This window comes from Schistocerca nitens, chromosome 7 (assembly GCF_023898315.1).
Source record: "Schistocerca nitens isolate TAMUIC-IGC-003100 chromosome 7, iqSchNite1.1, whole genome shotgun sequence".
Lineage (NCBI taxonomy): Eukaryota > Metazoa > Arthropoda > Insecta > Orthoptera > Acrididae > Schistocerca > Schistocerca nitens.
This window is the reverse complement of record NC_064620.1, coordinates 215,240,431-215,256,187: the sequence shown is the minus strand read 5'-3', so window position 1 is coordinate 215,256,187 and position 15,757 is coordinate 215,240,431.

The window sequence follows — 15,757 nt, the reverse complement described above, 5'->3', positions numbered from 1 at the left end:
TCAATTTATCTGAAATCTCCTCAACTCTTTCCGATAAGTCACCTATTTTTTATTTCTGTTTACTTACGTCTTCCGTAAGTGTCGCGACTCGGATTTCAGTATTGACACATTTGGTAGTTAACTGTTCATATTGTTGTGTTAGATTATTTATTCTGTCATTTGGTACGGATTCCTCGATTCTCTCAAATATTTCTTCCTTATCATGTGCACGTTGTAAATTTAACTCTGAAAATTTTTGTACTATCACGCGATCTCTTTCCTCCTGTTCTCTATCCTGTTCCCTTTGTCTAATCTCTACTGCAATTAATCTATTATTGTGAGCATTCAAAATCGGTTGTACTTCTTCTCTGATTTATTTCTTTAATTCATCTTTCATGTTTTTGAAACATGTCCCTATTCGTGAGTCTAACCGTGTTTCCATTGTTCCCATCTGTGTTTTTAATTCAGATCCAAACCGTGTTTCCATTGTTCCCATATCAGTTTTTAATTCAGATCGTAAAGTTCCCATCTCTGTTTTAATTGTTCCTATTTGTGATCCCAGTGATTCCATTGTTCCCCTCTGTGTTTTTAATTCAGATCGAAACCGTGTTTCCATTTTTAATATAGCACTCATCAACTGCTCCATAGTAACTGATTCGAAACTCCTTTCGCCCCTAACATTTCCCGCAAAACCAGTTTCCTTCGTCATAGCTGTAAAGCTATCTGTGTTCGATACTATTTCAGACTCTTCTATCGTTAATCTCGTATTCTGTGAATTTCCTGATTGAGAAAAATTTTGAAATGGTTACGGACTATTTTCCCGACTTCTTACATTGTTTTCCACTTCATTATTCATCACACTGTTTTCCTCTGTTGGCGAGTTCGCCATGTTAACAATTTCGTCATTCTCACTATCCATCATTTTTGCCTTTTTCATTGATCGCGTGATCATTTACAAAATATACAAAACTCGTCACTATAAAAAAATTACACACAATGACACTATATCTCCAACAATATCATTCACACGAAATGCTTCCCTCAATCACGATCATCGAACAATTGAAATAATTGCACTAAATTGTCAAACCCATAGACAAGACAACAAAAATTAAATTTTTAAAAAATACCATTAGAAAAATGCCAATTACCAAATCTACACATGCAATATAGACTACAATTACTAAATTACAAATTACTACAACAAAACTACTGTCTACTATTTTTTACAATCAGAAGAATTCCAAGGGACGATCCGAAGCAGCGGTCGCCACGTGCATGGGGGCTTAATTAAAATAGGATGCAAATAATTTTAATTTTTTGATTTAGTAGCTGTCTGTTCGGTTACGAAGTCTCGTAACGGTTGGCCCTGGCTAGTATTATTACGCAATCTGACTGCATAGAACAACAACAAAGAATGAAATGGAAATTTTCATTAACACAATTAATTAATTAAGTCCCCAGCAACTATAAAACCTACGAAACCAAAGCACAAGTGTAACTGTTCTGTGTGTGGAAGTATGACTCAACGTACGCATCTGGCACGGTTCTTCTTCAAAACACAAGAAATTTTAAATATCATTTATACTGAATTAATTAAAGAAAATAGAAATACCATAATTACTCAAGAAAACCAGAATTACACTCTAATACAAGAACACAAGCCAGATGCTTTGTTGACTGAACCTGTAATGACGCATTATTCAGGACATTGAAATAATGAGAAAGAAAAGAAAAGTAGTTTGTTACCTTAATTTATATTGATGAAAAGCACTCTAGACATTACAATCTCTCCACACCGACTCGCTACTATCACATCTCAACAAGAACTTTTCAGTATCACATCTCAGCAAGCACTGCCTACTAGCTCATCTCAACAAATACTCCTCACTACGAGTTCTTAACAAGCACTGACTACCACGAGCTCTCCCCAAGCACTGCCCACTACGAGTTCTCAATAATCACTGCCAGTGGAGGCGGCGCTTGTGGATAACATCGGAAGTTCACTGAGGCTTTTTGCAGATGATGCTGCAGTATATCGAGAGGCTGTAACAATGGAAAATTGTACTGAAATGCAGGAGGACCTGCAACGAATTGACGCATGGTACAGTCAATGGCAATTGAATCTCAATGTAGACAAGTGTAACGTGCTGCGAATACTTAGGAAGAAAGATCCTTTATCATTTAGCTACGATATAGCAGGTCAGCAACTGTAAGCAGTTAATTCCATAAATTACCTGGGAGTAGGCATTAGAAGTGATTTAAAATGGAATGACCATATTAAATTAATCTTCGGTAAAGCAGATGCCAGACTGAGATTCATTGGAAGAATCCTAAGGAAATGCAGTGCGGAAACAAAGGAAGTAGATTACAGTACAATTGTTCGCCCACTGCTTGAATACTGGTCACCGGTGTGGGATCCGTACCAGATAGGGTTAATAGAAGAGATAGAGAAGATCCAACAGAGAACAGCGCGCTTCGTTACAGGATCATTTATTAATTGCGAAAGCGTTACGGAGATGATAGATACACTCCAGTGGAAGACTCTGCAAGAGAGACGCTCAGTAGCTAAGTACGGGCTTTTGTTGAAGTTTCGAGAACATATCTTCACCGAGGACTCAAGCAGTAAATTGCTCCCTCCCACGTATATTTCGCGAAGAGACCATGAGGATTAAATCAGAGAGATTAGAGCCCACACAGAGGCATACCGACAATCTTTCTTTCACGAACAATACGAGACTGGAGTAGAAGGGTGAACTGATAGAGGTAGTCAAGGTACCCTCGGCCACACAACGTCAGGTGGCTTGCGGAGTATAGATGTAGATATAATGATTGTCACACCAATTCGTGCATTGTATCCGTGGCACTTTTCTCCTCTATTTCGCGATAACACAGAACGAGTTACACTTCTTTGGACTTTTCGATGTCCTCCGTGGATCCTACCTCTTGCGGAACCCACACCGCATAGCAACACTCCAGAAGAGGGCGGACAATCATTATGTATGTAAGTAGTCTCTTTAGTAGACCTGTTGCATTTAAGTGTTCTGTCAATAAAACGCAGTCTTTGGTTTGCTTTCCCCACATCATTATCTGTGTGATAGTTTCGATTTAAGTTGTTTGTAATTGTAATCGCTAAGCATTTAGTTGAATTGACAGGCTTTAGAATTGTGCGATTTATCATGGTACCGACATTTAGCGGATTCGTTTTAGTACTCATGTGGATGACTTCACACTTTCAGTATTCAGAATCAGTTGCCACTTTTTGCACCGTACACCTATCTTGTCCAGATAATTATGCAGTTGGTTTTGATCATCTGATGTCTTTACTAGACGGTCAATGACAACATAATCTGAAATAATCTAAGAGGATTGCTGAGATTTATGTGCAATTATTTACGTAGATCAGGGACAACAGATGGCCTGTAACATCTCCTTGGGGAACGCCAGATATTACCTCCACTTTACTCTACGAATGTCCGTCAGTTATTACGAACTCAGTTTGATATCCCGTGGCGACAGCACTTGTTTGTCTACAACCGCGATTGCTGAGTGAAGCAACCGGTGTTTTACGTATTTATTTATTTACTTTCATCCCGTCATCTTAAACTGATGATCTTCAAGTGCACAGCTTAACATATGAACCATACCTGCGTTACATCTGGTGTAGTACGGCAGACATTTGTGCGCCCTATGCTACTGACGGCTGGACAGCGATCTGGGTCACCATGTTACTGTCACTCTTTGATCAAGTCCCTCACGAGTTACGACGCTGAGGTCCTCTTCGAAAGCTGTTTCCAAAGACCAAATATTTATATAATTCCGTAAAAAACATGTTCCATAATTCGTTAGGTATAAAAGTAAAAAAATGATTTTCGCTAGGAAATTCCCCGTTGTCCACTTTCACTTAGCAAAAACTACGTCTTGATTGCATTCACTTTTCGTGGATACAGTTGAAGTAAATAGTCTTAGCTGAACGAGTAGGAAAATACCAAACATCTATGCTGGTTTACGGCGTGGGGAGTCAAGACTGAATTAAATTCATCGGAATTTTAAGTGAATGAAATCAATGAAGATGAAATTAATGAAGGTGCAGTGACGTGACATATCGGTGAAAACGATTCACAGATGAACAGGAAATTTAATGAATGTACCGGGTGATCAAAAAGTCAGTTTAAATTTGAAAACTGAATAAATCACGGAATAATGTAGATAGAGAGGTACAAATTGACACACATGCTTGGAATGATATGGGGTTTTATCAGAACCGAAAAAATATCAACGTTCAAAAAATGTCCGACATATGGCGCTTCATCTGATCAGAATATCAGTAATTAGCATAACAAAGTAAGACAAAGCAAAGATGATGTTCTTTATAGGAAATGCTCAATATGTCCACCATCATTCCTCAACAATAGCTGTAGTCGAGGAATAATGTTGTGAACAGCACTGTTAAGCATGTCCGGAGGTATGGTGAGGCATTGGCGTCGGATGTTGTCTTCCAGCATCCCTAGAGATGTCGGTCGATCACGATACACTTCAGACTTCAGGTAACCCGAAAGCCAATAATCGCACGGACTGAGGTCTGGGGACCTGGGAGGCAAATCATGACAAAAGTGGCGGCTGAGCACACGATCATCGCCAAACTACGCGCGCAAGAGATCTTTCACGCGTCTAGCAATATGGGGTCTTTTTTTTGTTATAATAAAACCCCATGTCATTCCAAGCATGTGTGTCAATTTGTACCTCTCTATCTACATTATTCCGTGGCTTATTAAGTTTTCAAATTTATACTGACTTTTTGATCACCCGGTATTTGAGAAATGGAAGCGAATACTTGAACCCGTAGGCGATGAGCAACAGATTCAGTATCGAATTCCGCTTCGGCTCACATTTTCATTTGTTTCTGCATACCCATTTCATCGCAATTTAAGAAACCAGACGGATTCCGCTAACGTCATTTCACGTTCTAAATTACACATCATGCTAGTTACTTCATAAATAATTTTCAATCAAAGTAAAACCCAGCTTGTAAATTTAGGTGGGTATTAATATTCATCATAGTCATAGGGTCGCAATCTTTTTATAAAACTTTCCATTACGAAATAACATATTTATCATTTATTGGCTATGGTGAATACAACGAAAAAGATATTACTCTCTCATAAATATATATACTACCTGAAAATATCTCATTTCATGTTAAATATCTATTCAATAACAGGAATAATCACCTCCCACAATCATCTTTGAAACATTTGATTCTATGCAATGTAATTACCTTCCACGTACACCCTTCCAGTATTTTACTTCATACAGCGTAAGTATAATTACCATTCAGATCTACTTTTCAAGCATTTTTATTCATACAACATAAATATACTCGCGTTTCACATCCATGTTCAAGCATCATACTTCATAAAATATAACTGTAACCACCATTCTTCACCTCCACCTGTTTGCCTCGATAGCTGAGTGGTCAGCGCGATGGAATGCCATGCAGAGGGACCCGGTTTTGATTCCCGCCCGGCTGGGTCGGGGGTTTTCTCCGCTCATAGACTGGGTGTTGTGTTGTCTTCGTCATCATTTCATCCCCATCGACAAGTCGCCGTAGTGGCATCAACTCAAAAGACTTGTACCAGGCGACCGGTCTACCCGACGGAAGGCCCTAGCTACACGACATTTCATTTGAACTCCACCTTACATCACGCACATCGCGTATTAATACATAACAGCTGTCGATAGTGACTCATACCATATACGACTAATAAGAAAATATTCTTCTTTATTTTGATGTACAGTTTAGGTACCACTGCAGTATTTTTCTCCCACGCCATAGTTTAATGCAAATCAGCATTGGTCTCTTTACGGAATAGAAGTTAATTTACAATATAAATGTCATATATTCATTTCTTTACATTTGAAATGAATAATTTATTGTTGTTCCTGATCATACTGTACTATTTGCTGTTATTTAACAAAGCAGTTGTAAATAATCCAACTGAGCGTTGGTGACAGCAAGGAGCATAACAAAATAAACAATAAGATCCGTTTATAATGAAGCTCAAGTTTCTCGCAGCCATTTTAAAGTACACATGCTTTAATAAACACCGTGCTGCCAAATGTACATTTGTCTGGTTGTTTCATATATCGATCCGCTCTTTACGTATGTTATTCTTGATGGACGTAGTTGATGTATATTTCTTGGAGCTGGACGGGTGTAACTCAGATTGTTAAAAAAGATGTTTGTGTGAAGTTCTTTTCGTTGCAGGGCTGCAGCTAAGTTTCAAGAAGGTTATTGTTTGTTGTGGTCTTCAGTCCTGAGACTGATTTAATGCAGCTCTCCATGGTACTCTATCCTGTGCAAGCTTCTTCATCTCCCAGTACCTACTGCAACCTACATCCTTCTGAATCTGCTTAGTGTATTGATCTCTTGGTCTCCCACTACAATTTTTACCCTCCACGCTGCCCTCCAATGCTAAATTTGTGATCCCTTGATGCCTCAAAACATGTCCTACCAACCGATCCCTTCTTCTAGTCAAGTTGTGCCACAAACTTCTCTTCTCCCCAATCCTATTCAATACCTCCTCATTAGTTACGTGATCTACCCACCTTATCTTCAGCATTCTTCTGTAGCACCACATTTCGAAAGCTTCTATTCTCTTCTTGTCCAAACTGGTTATCGTCCATGTTTCACTTCCATACATGGCTACACTCCATACAAATACTTTCAGAAACGACTTCCTGACACTTAAATCTATACTCGATGTTAACAAATTTCTCTTCTTCAGAAACGATTTCCTTGCCATTGCCAGTCTACATTTTATATCCTCTCTACTTCGACCATCATCAGTTATTTTGCTCCCTAAATAGCAAAACTCCTTTACTACTTTAAGTGTCTCATTTCCTAATCTAATCCCCTCAGCATCACCCGATTTAATTTGACTACATTCCATTATCCTCGTTTTGCTTTTGTTGATGTTCATCTTATATCCTCTTTTCAAGACACTGTCCATTCCGTTAAACTGCTCTTCCAAGTCCTTTGTGGTTAGACACTGGACTCGCATTCGGGAGGACGACGGTTCAATCCCGCGTCCGGCCATCCTGATTTAGGTTTTCCGTGATTTCCCTAAATCGCTCCAGGCAAATGCCGGGATGGTTGCTTTCAAAGGGCACGGCCGACTTCCTTCCCCATCCTTCCCTAATCTGATGAGACCGATGACCTCGCTGTCTGGTCTCCTTCCCCCAACAAACCAACCAAAAGCCCTTTGCTGTCTCTGACAGAATTACAATGTCATCGGCGAACCTCAAAGTTTTTACTTCTTCTCCATGAATTTTAATACCTACTCCGAATTTTTCTTTTGTTTCCTTTACTGCTTGCTCAATATACAGATTGAATAACATCGGGGAGAGGCTACAACCCTGTCTCACTCCTTTCCCAACCACTGCTTCCCTTTCATGCCCCTCGACTCTTATAACTGCCATCTGCTTTCTGTACAAATTGTAAATAGCCTTTCGCTCCCTGTATTTTACCCCTGCCACCTTTAGAATGTGAAAGAGAGTATTCCAGTCAACATTGTCAAAAGCTTTCTCTAAGTCTACAAATGCTAGAAACGTAGGTTTGCCTTTTCTTAATCTTTCTTCTAAGATAAGTCGTAAGGTTAGTATTGCCTCACGTGTTCCAGCATTTATACGGAATCCAAACTGATCTTCCCCGAGGTCCGCTTCTACCAGTTTTTCCATTCGTCTGTAAAGAATTCGCGTTAGTATTTTGCAGCTGTAACTTATTAAACTGATAGTTCGGTAATTTTCACATCTGTCAACACCTGCTTTCTTTGGGATTGGAATTATTATATTCTTCTTGAAGTCTGTGGGTATTTCGCCAGTCTCATACATCTTGCTCACCAGATGGTAGAGTTTTGTCATGACTGGCTCTCCCAAGGCCATCAGTAGTTCTGATGGAATGTTGTCTACTCCCGGGGCCTTGTTTCGACTCAGGTCTTTCAGTGCTCTGTCAAACTCTTCACGCAGTATCTTATCTCCCATTTCATCTTCATCTACATCCTCTTCCATTTCCATAATATTGTCCTCAAGTACATCGCCCTTGTATAAACCCTCTATATACTCCTTCCACCTTTCTGCCTTCCCTTCTTTGCTTAGAACTGGGTTGCCATCTGAGCTCTTGATATTCATACAAGTGGTTCTCTTCTCTCCAAAGGTCTCTGTAATTTTCCTGTAGTCAGTATCTATCTTACCCCCAGTGAGACAAGCCTCTACATCCTTACATTTGTCCTCTAGCCATCACTGCTTAGCCATTTTGCACTTCCTGTCGATCTCATTTTTGAGACGTTTGTATTCCTTTTTACCTGCTTCATTTACCGCATTTTTACATTTTCTTCTTTCATCAATTAAATTCAATATTTCTTCTGTTACCCAAGGATTTCTATTAGCCCTCGTCTTTTTACCTACTTGATCCTCTGCTGCCTTCACTACTTCATCCCTCAGAGCTACCCATTCTTCTTCTACTGTATTTCTTTCCCCCATTCCTGTCAATTGTTCCCTTATGCTCTCCCTGAAACTCTGTACAACCTCTGGTTCTTTCAGTTTATCCAAGTCCCATTTCCTTAAATTCCCACCTTTTTGCAGTTTCTTCAGTTTCAATCTGCAGTTCATAACCAATAGATTGTGGTCAGAATCCACATCTGCCCCTGGAAATGTCTTACAATTTAAAACCTGGTTCCTAAATCTCTGTCTTACCATTATATAATCTATCTGATACCTTTTAGTATCTCCAGGATTCTTCCAGGTATACAACCTTCTTTTATGATTCTTGAACCAAGTGTTAGCTATGATTAAGTTATGCTCTTTGCAAAATTCTACAAGGCGGCTTCCTCTTTCATTTCTTCCCCCCAATCCATATTCACCTACTATGTTTCCTTCTCTCCCTTTTCCTACTGACGAATTCCAGTCACCCATGACTATTAAAGTTTCGTCTCCCTTCACTACCTGAATAATTTCTTTTATCTCGTCATACATTTCATCAATTTCTTCATCATCTGCAGAGCTAGTTGGCATATAAACTTGTACTACTGTAGTAGGCGTGGGCTTTGTGTCTACCTTGGCCACAATAATGCGTTCACTATGCTGTTTGTAGTAGCCAACCCGCACTCCTATTTTTTTATTCATTATTAAACCTACTCCTACATTACCCCTATTTGGTTTTGTATTTATAACTCTGTAATCACCTGACCAAAAGTCTTGTTCCTCCTGCCACCGAACATCACTAATTCCCACTATATCTAACTTTAACCTATCCATTTCCCTTTTTAAATTTTCTAACCTACCTGCCCGATTAAGGGATCTGACATTCCACGCTCCGATCCGTAGAACGCCAGTTTTATTTCTCCTGATAACGACGTCCTCTTGAGTAGTCCCCGCCCGGAGATCCGAATGGGGGACTATTTTACCTCCGGAATATTTTACCCAAGAGGACGCCATCATCATTTAATCATACAGTAAAGCTGCATGTCCTCGGGAAAAATTACGGCTGTAGTTTCCCCTTGCTTTCAGCCGTTCGCAGTACCAGCACAGCAAGGCCGTATTGGTTACTGTTACAAGGCCAGATCAGTCAATCATCCAGACTGTTGCCCCTGCAACTACTGAAAAGGCTGCTGCCCCTCTTCAGGAACCACATGTTTGTCTGGCCTCTCAACAGATACCCCTCCGTTGTGGTTGCACCTACGGTACGGCCATCTGTATCGCTGAGGCACGCAAGCCTCCCCACCAACGGCTAGGTTCATGGTTCATGGGGAGGGGGGGGTATTGACTTCAAAGAAATATATTATGACTGTGGCCCCACATTATGAAAAAATTACTAACCAATACTTTGTCATAAAGTTATTACAAAACAAATTGCAGAGCTCAAAAGATAAAATCACATATGCGGGCCCTATGTAAAGACGTAATAGATAATCCAGTGATCCAAATTAATTTCGAAATGGTATAAAGATGCGCTGTTATGTCTCAGACTCGAACCATGGTCTTCCGCTTAAAGCCCGTATTACACGACTCACCTATCGTGTACATGTCAGCTACAGACGTCCTGCCACCTAGCGGCAGAACGGGTAAACCTGAGATTTCAGCGGTCGAGGGGAAATAGGAACCGTTCTATTCCACCGTGGATCCGCGCATGCGCAACAGACCATGTGTATGTGCGCCTATGTAGGATGCGGCATTTCGAGTGGGCTTTCCTCTTGTTATTACTTTCCCGCGTGGTCAGCAGACGAGAAATGCATGAGTTCTTGAGAACACTTTCAGCTATTGCGTGAGATATTCTTCGCTTTGTAGATACAGTATGTACAGATGTTGCAGTCGAGAAAAGCTGCATATTTAACGGTAGCTTCTTATTGTAGAAATATAATGAAACAAAAAAAAAAAAACCAAAGGGTGTACAACTTTGCTTCCGCCGTTTGCCGATAGGTGGTGACAACGGTAAGTAGCGGTCGAAAGAAACAGATCTCAGACGTCAGGCAGTTAGCTTGGACCTCTGTAAACATAACCTCATTCAAACATTAGTCGGTTTGTGTCTGCATCATAAAGTTGTTCTTGATTGAAAATGTCAGTTTACGAACCCAATTCTCGTCATTTGTGGGATGTGTTACTGTTTTCTTTCAGTATGAAGAAAACAGCGGCTGAGCCTCATCGAATGCTCTCAAGTACGCACGGCAGCTACGCTGTTAGTGAAAGAACGTGTCGTGAGTGGTTTCAACGCTTCAAGAACGGTGATTTTAACATCGTAGACCGGCATAGTGGTGGAAGAGAGAATATTTCCGAAGATGCAGAATTGGAGACATTGCTAGTGAAGACTCGCATCAAACTCAAGAAGAATTGGCACGATTAATGGGACTGACACAGCAAGCCATTTCAAAACGTCTCAAGGCTATGGGCGTGATTCAGAAAGAAGGAACTTGGGTCCCGTGAGAGCTGAAACCAAGAGACGTTGAACGGCGTTTGTGTGTTTTTGAACAGTTGTTTCAGAGGCAAAAAGGGATTTCTGCATCGCATTGTGACCAGGGACGAAAAATGGGTTCATTACTATAATCTTAAACGCAAAAAATCGTGGGGATATCCCGGCCACACTTCCACGTCGACGGCCAAACCGAATATTCACGACTCCAAGATCATGCTCTGCATTTGGTGGGACCACCTGGGCGTCGTGTACTATGAGATGTTAAAACCAAGTGAAACAATCACAGGTGCTCGTTTTCGAAGCATTTAATGCGTTTGAGCAGAGCATTGAAAGACAAACGGTCGCAATGCAGTGAGAAGCACACTCAAGTTATTTTGCAGCATGACAACGCTCGACCCCACGTTGCAGAAGCGGTCAAAACGTACTTGGAAACGTTAAAATTGGAAGTCCTACCCCACCCGCCGTATTCTCCAGACATTGCTCCCTCTGAATATCACCTGTTTAGATCAATGGCGCATAGCCTGGCTGACCAACACTTCCGATCTCATGAAGAAGTCACAAATTGGATCGATTCGTGGATCGCTTCAAAAGATAAAGAATTTTTTCGACATGGGATTCGTACACTGACCGAAAGATGGGAGAAAGTAGTGGCCAGCGATGGAAAATACTTTGAATGATACATGTGTAACCAATTTGTTTCATTAAAGCCTCAAATGTTGGGGAAAAACGGCGGAAGCATAGTTGTGCATCTTGTAATACGATGATTTTTGAGGCGTACAGCAAGGAAAGGTGTCTGTCATGATCCTCTAGATACGCTGCACCATAATAAAGTACTTCTACAAATATTTAATTCTGAGTTCATATGTTTTAGTTAAATATGAATATAGTTTTACTTTCGATATGTGTATGTGACACGTTAGTTGGTGAAAATAACGCATTTGTTTGTTTTGATTGCATATTTTGTGTTATTTCAGCATGCTAGGGAGGGTAGTGTTGAGCGAGCAGCCACAACAGGGCAGTTGTGCCGGCCGCGACCATTGAATACTGTAAAAGGCTTTTGGCATTTTTGCGGTCGCACTATTGTCAGAGAGCTTCCCTCACAACTGTACCACTTGTGCGAATACCGTCATGTACAATCGACAAGGCACATCATTCTGATGACGTTCGTAGATTCCAGTGGATCTAAGGCCTCAACTCCTTCATTAACAGGAAGTAATACATTTCCCTTCCTTCATCCCTTCTTCCCAGCCACGGTCGAACTTAGTTCCTACTCCTGACATTACGTCGTCCTGCCCTTCCCTTAGCGACTAAGGCGAATGCTGCACAGATAATTGCGTTCCCTATGTCTAAAATGCAGTGAAACGTAACCATAGATAACCAATTGCTTGCGCCAGCATGACATAAAACGAACACTTATGTCTATAATTCTGTATAATCATAACATAATTTCATTGTAGCTGCACAAGATAACAATAACTGCTTAAGAAGTATGAAGCTAGACCTCTCACACGTTTCAGTATGAGTAAAAAAATGGCTCTGAGCACTATGGGACTTAACATCTTAGGTCATCAGTCCCCTAGAACTTAGAACTAGTTAAACCTAACTAACCTAAGGACATCACACACATCCATGCCCGAGGCAGGATTCGAACCTGCGACCGTAGCAGTCGCGCGGTTGCGGACTGCGCGCCTAGAACCGCGAGACCACCGCGGCCGGCAGTATGAGTAAACAGCAGGTTTACACAAATATCAGCTTTCACATTCAATGGCGTAAATGAGGTAAACAAGCCTGGGTTCCGAATATGTACGCATGGGGCGCTTATACAGACTTACATATTAGGAGTGTCGTGTAATAGGTCTAACGAAAATGTTGGTAGATCCAGACTTGGACACTTGGCTTGTGCAGATGTGTAGCGTAATACCGGCTTAACGCGAGCGCGCTTGGCCATACAAGCACGCTATCTATCCGACCCAAATTCGCAGCCTGTGAAACGCTACTGACAGAGCGTCGCCTACCCATCAACACCTCATTCGCCATTTCGGATTCCCGCTAGAGATCTGGCTTGATGTGCATCGGCACTAGAAGTATGGATCTTTGGTCGTTTGACCTTATTGATATATACAGTACCGCTCAAAAGTACACTCCTGGAAATGGAAAAAAGAACACATTGACACCGGTGTGTCAGACCAACCATACTTGCTCCGGACACTGCGAGAGGGCTGTACAAGCAATGATCACACGCACGGCACAGCGGACACACCAGGAACCGCGGTGTTGGCCGTCGAATGGCGCTAGCTGCGCAGCATTTGTGCACCGCCGCCGTCAGTGTCAGCCAGTTTGCCGTGGCATACGGAGCTCCATCGCAGTCTTTAACACTGGTAGCATGCCGCGACAGCGTGGACGTGAACCGTATGTGCAGTTGACGGACTTTGAGCGAGGGCGTATAGTGGGCATGCGGGAGGCCGGGTGGACGTACCGCCGAATTGCTCAACACGTGGGGCGTGAGGTCTCCACAGTACATCGATGTTGTCGCCAGTGGTCGGCGGAAGGTGCACGTGCCCGTCGACCTGGGACCGGACCGCAGCGACGCACGGATGCACGCCAAGACCGTAGGATCCTATGCAGTGCCGTAGGGGACCACACCGCCACTTCCCAGCAAATTAGGGACACTGTTGCTCCTGGGGTATCGGCGAGGACCATTCGCAACCGTCTCCATGAAGCTGGGCTACGGTCCCGCACACCGTTAGGCCGTCTTCCGCTCACGCCCCAACATCGTGCAGCCCGCCTCCAGTGGTGTCGCGACAGGCGTGAATGGAGGGACGAATTGAGACGTGTCGTCTTCAGCGATGAGAGTCGCTTCTGCCTTGGTGCCAATGATGATCGTATGCGTGTTTGGCGCCGTGCAGGTGAGCGCCACAATCAGGACTGCATACGACCGAGGCACACAGGGCCAACACCCGGCATCATGGTGTGGGGAGCGATCTCCTACACTGGCCGTACACCACTGGTGATCGTCGAGGGGACACTGAATAGTGCACAGTACATCCAAACCGTCATTGAACCCATCGTTCTACCATTCCTAGACCGGCAAGGGAACTTGCTGTTCCAACAGGACAATGCACGTCCGCATGTATCCCGTGCCACCCAACGTGCTCTAGAAGGTGTAAGTCAACTACCCTGGCCAGCAAGATCTCCGGATCTGTCCCCCATTGAGCATGTTTGGGACTGGATGAAGCGTCGTCTCACGCGGTCTGCACGTCCAGCACGAACGCTGGTCCAACTGAGGCGCCAGGTGGAAATGGCATGGCAAGCCGTTCCGCAGGACTACAACCAGCATCTCTACGATCGTCTCCATGGGAGAATAGCAGCCTGCATTGCTGCGAAAGGTGGATATACACTGTACTAGTGCCGACATTGTGCATGCTCTGTTGCCTGTGTCTATGTGCCTGTGGTTCTGTCAGTGTGATCATGTGATGTATCTGACCCCAGGAATGTGTCAATAAAGTTTCCCCTTCCTGGGACAATGAATTCACGGTGTTCTTATTTCAATTTCCAGGAGTGTATTTTGTAGTGAAACTAGTAGATTGGTAGGTTTGTTTATCTATACGCGGCATCAACACAAACAGGTTGTGCAGACAAAAGTCTGCTTGATCTCACCGCAGTGACATGCATTGATTGTTGAGTGCAGGTAAGGATAGACTTTAGCTGTAATTGTGTTTTCAAGGTGTTCATAAGTTTTGTGTAGAGTGGGAAGACTGCGACAAACTTAACTACATAAAGCAAATCTGATTCTAATATTTTTTTTATTTACAACAATGCCTGAAACTAAACATTATTCAGTAGATTTCAGACAAGTTAGCTTAACAGCACTGGCTCACAGCCGAACTCTGTTCTTCATTGTCCTGACAACAGCTTGTGGGTGGGAGGAGTACCATCATGTGAGGCTGTTTCTCACGAAGTGGTGCAGGTTGGTTCAAATGGCTCTGAGCACTATGGGACTTAACATCTGAGGTAAACAGTCCCCTAGAACTTAGAACTACTTAAACCTAACTAACCTAAGGACACCACACACATCCATACCCGAGGCAAGATTCGAACCTGCGACCGTAGCAGTCACGCAGTTCCAGACTCAAGCGCCTAGAACCGCACGGCCACACCGGCCGGCAACTGGTTTAGGTCCTCTTGTCGATATTCATGGGGTAATGGTCAGTCTGAAGTATAGTGAAATATTAGCAGAACATATGATACCTCATAGAGGACGAAATATGCCTCGTAATTTGCAAGCCCAACGTGACAACGATCCGGAGCACACTTCTGGCATTGAGAAGACAGTTCTGAAGGAGTATAAAGTAAATGTATTTGCATAGCCAGGTCAAACTCCAGACTTAAACCCAAGAACAGAAATGGATAGACATTTACCGTAACAAAATAGTACCAACAAAGAAAGCTTTCCACTAAGAATTCTGTGAGCAAAAGGAACAAGATTCCTCAGGCGCGATTGGCCAAACTCGTGGATTCCATACCATCCAAGTGTGCTGCAGTAATACACGTACAGTGCTATGCAACCAAGTATTAAACCAAGAACGTCATTGGTCAAGACTTCAATTTTGTTTTTCTTCTGTTTCCTTTTAACAAAATACTTTCGAGCATATGTAATTTGTTCGTTTGTGTTTTATTACTGATGCAAATATAAGAATTTTGTAGTATGAGTAAGAAACTAAAGTTAATGTTGACGTTGAAACCTGTGCTAAACAAAACTCGAGAAATGTCCTAGAATATAAGAGCGCGGTGGCTGGAATCGCCATTAACACC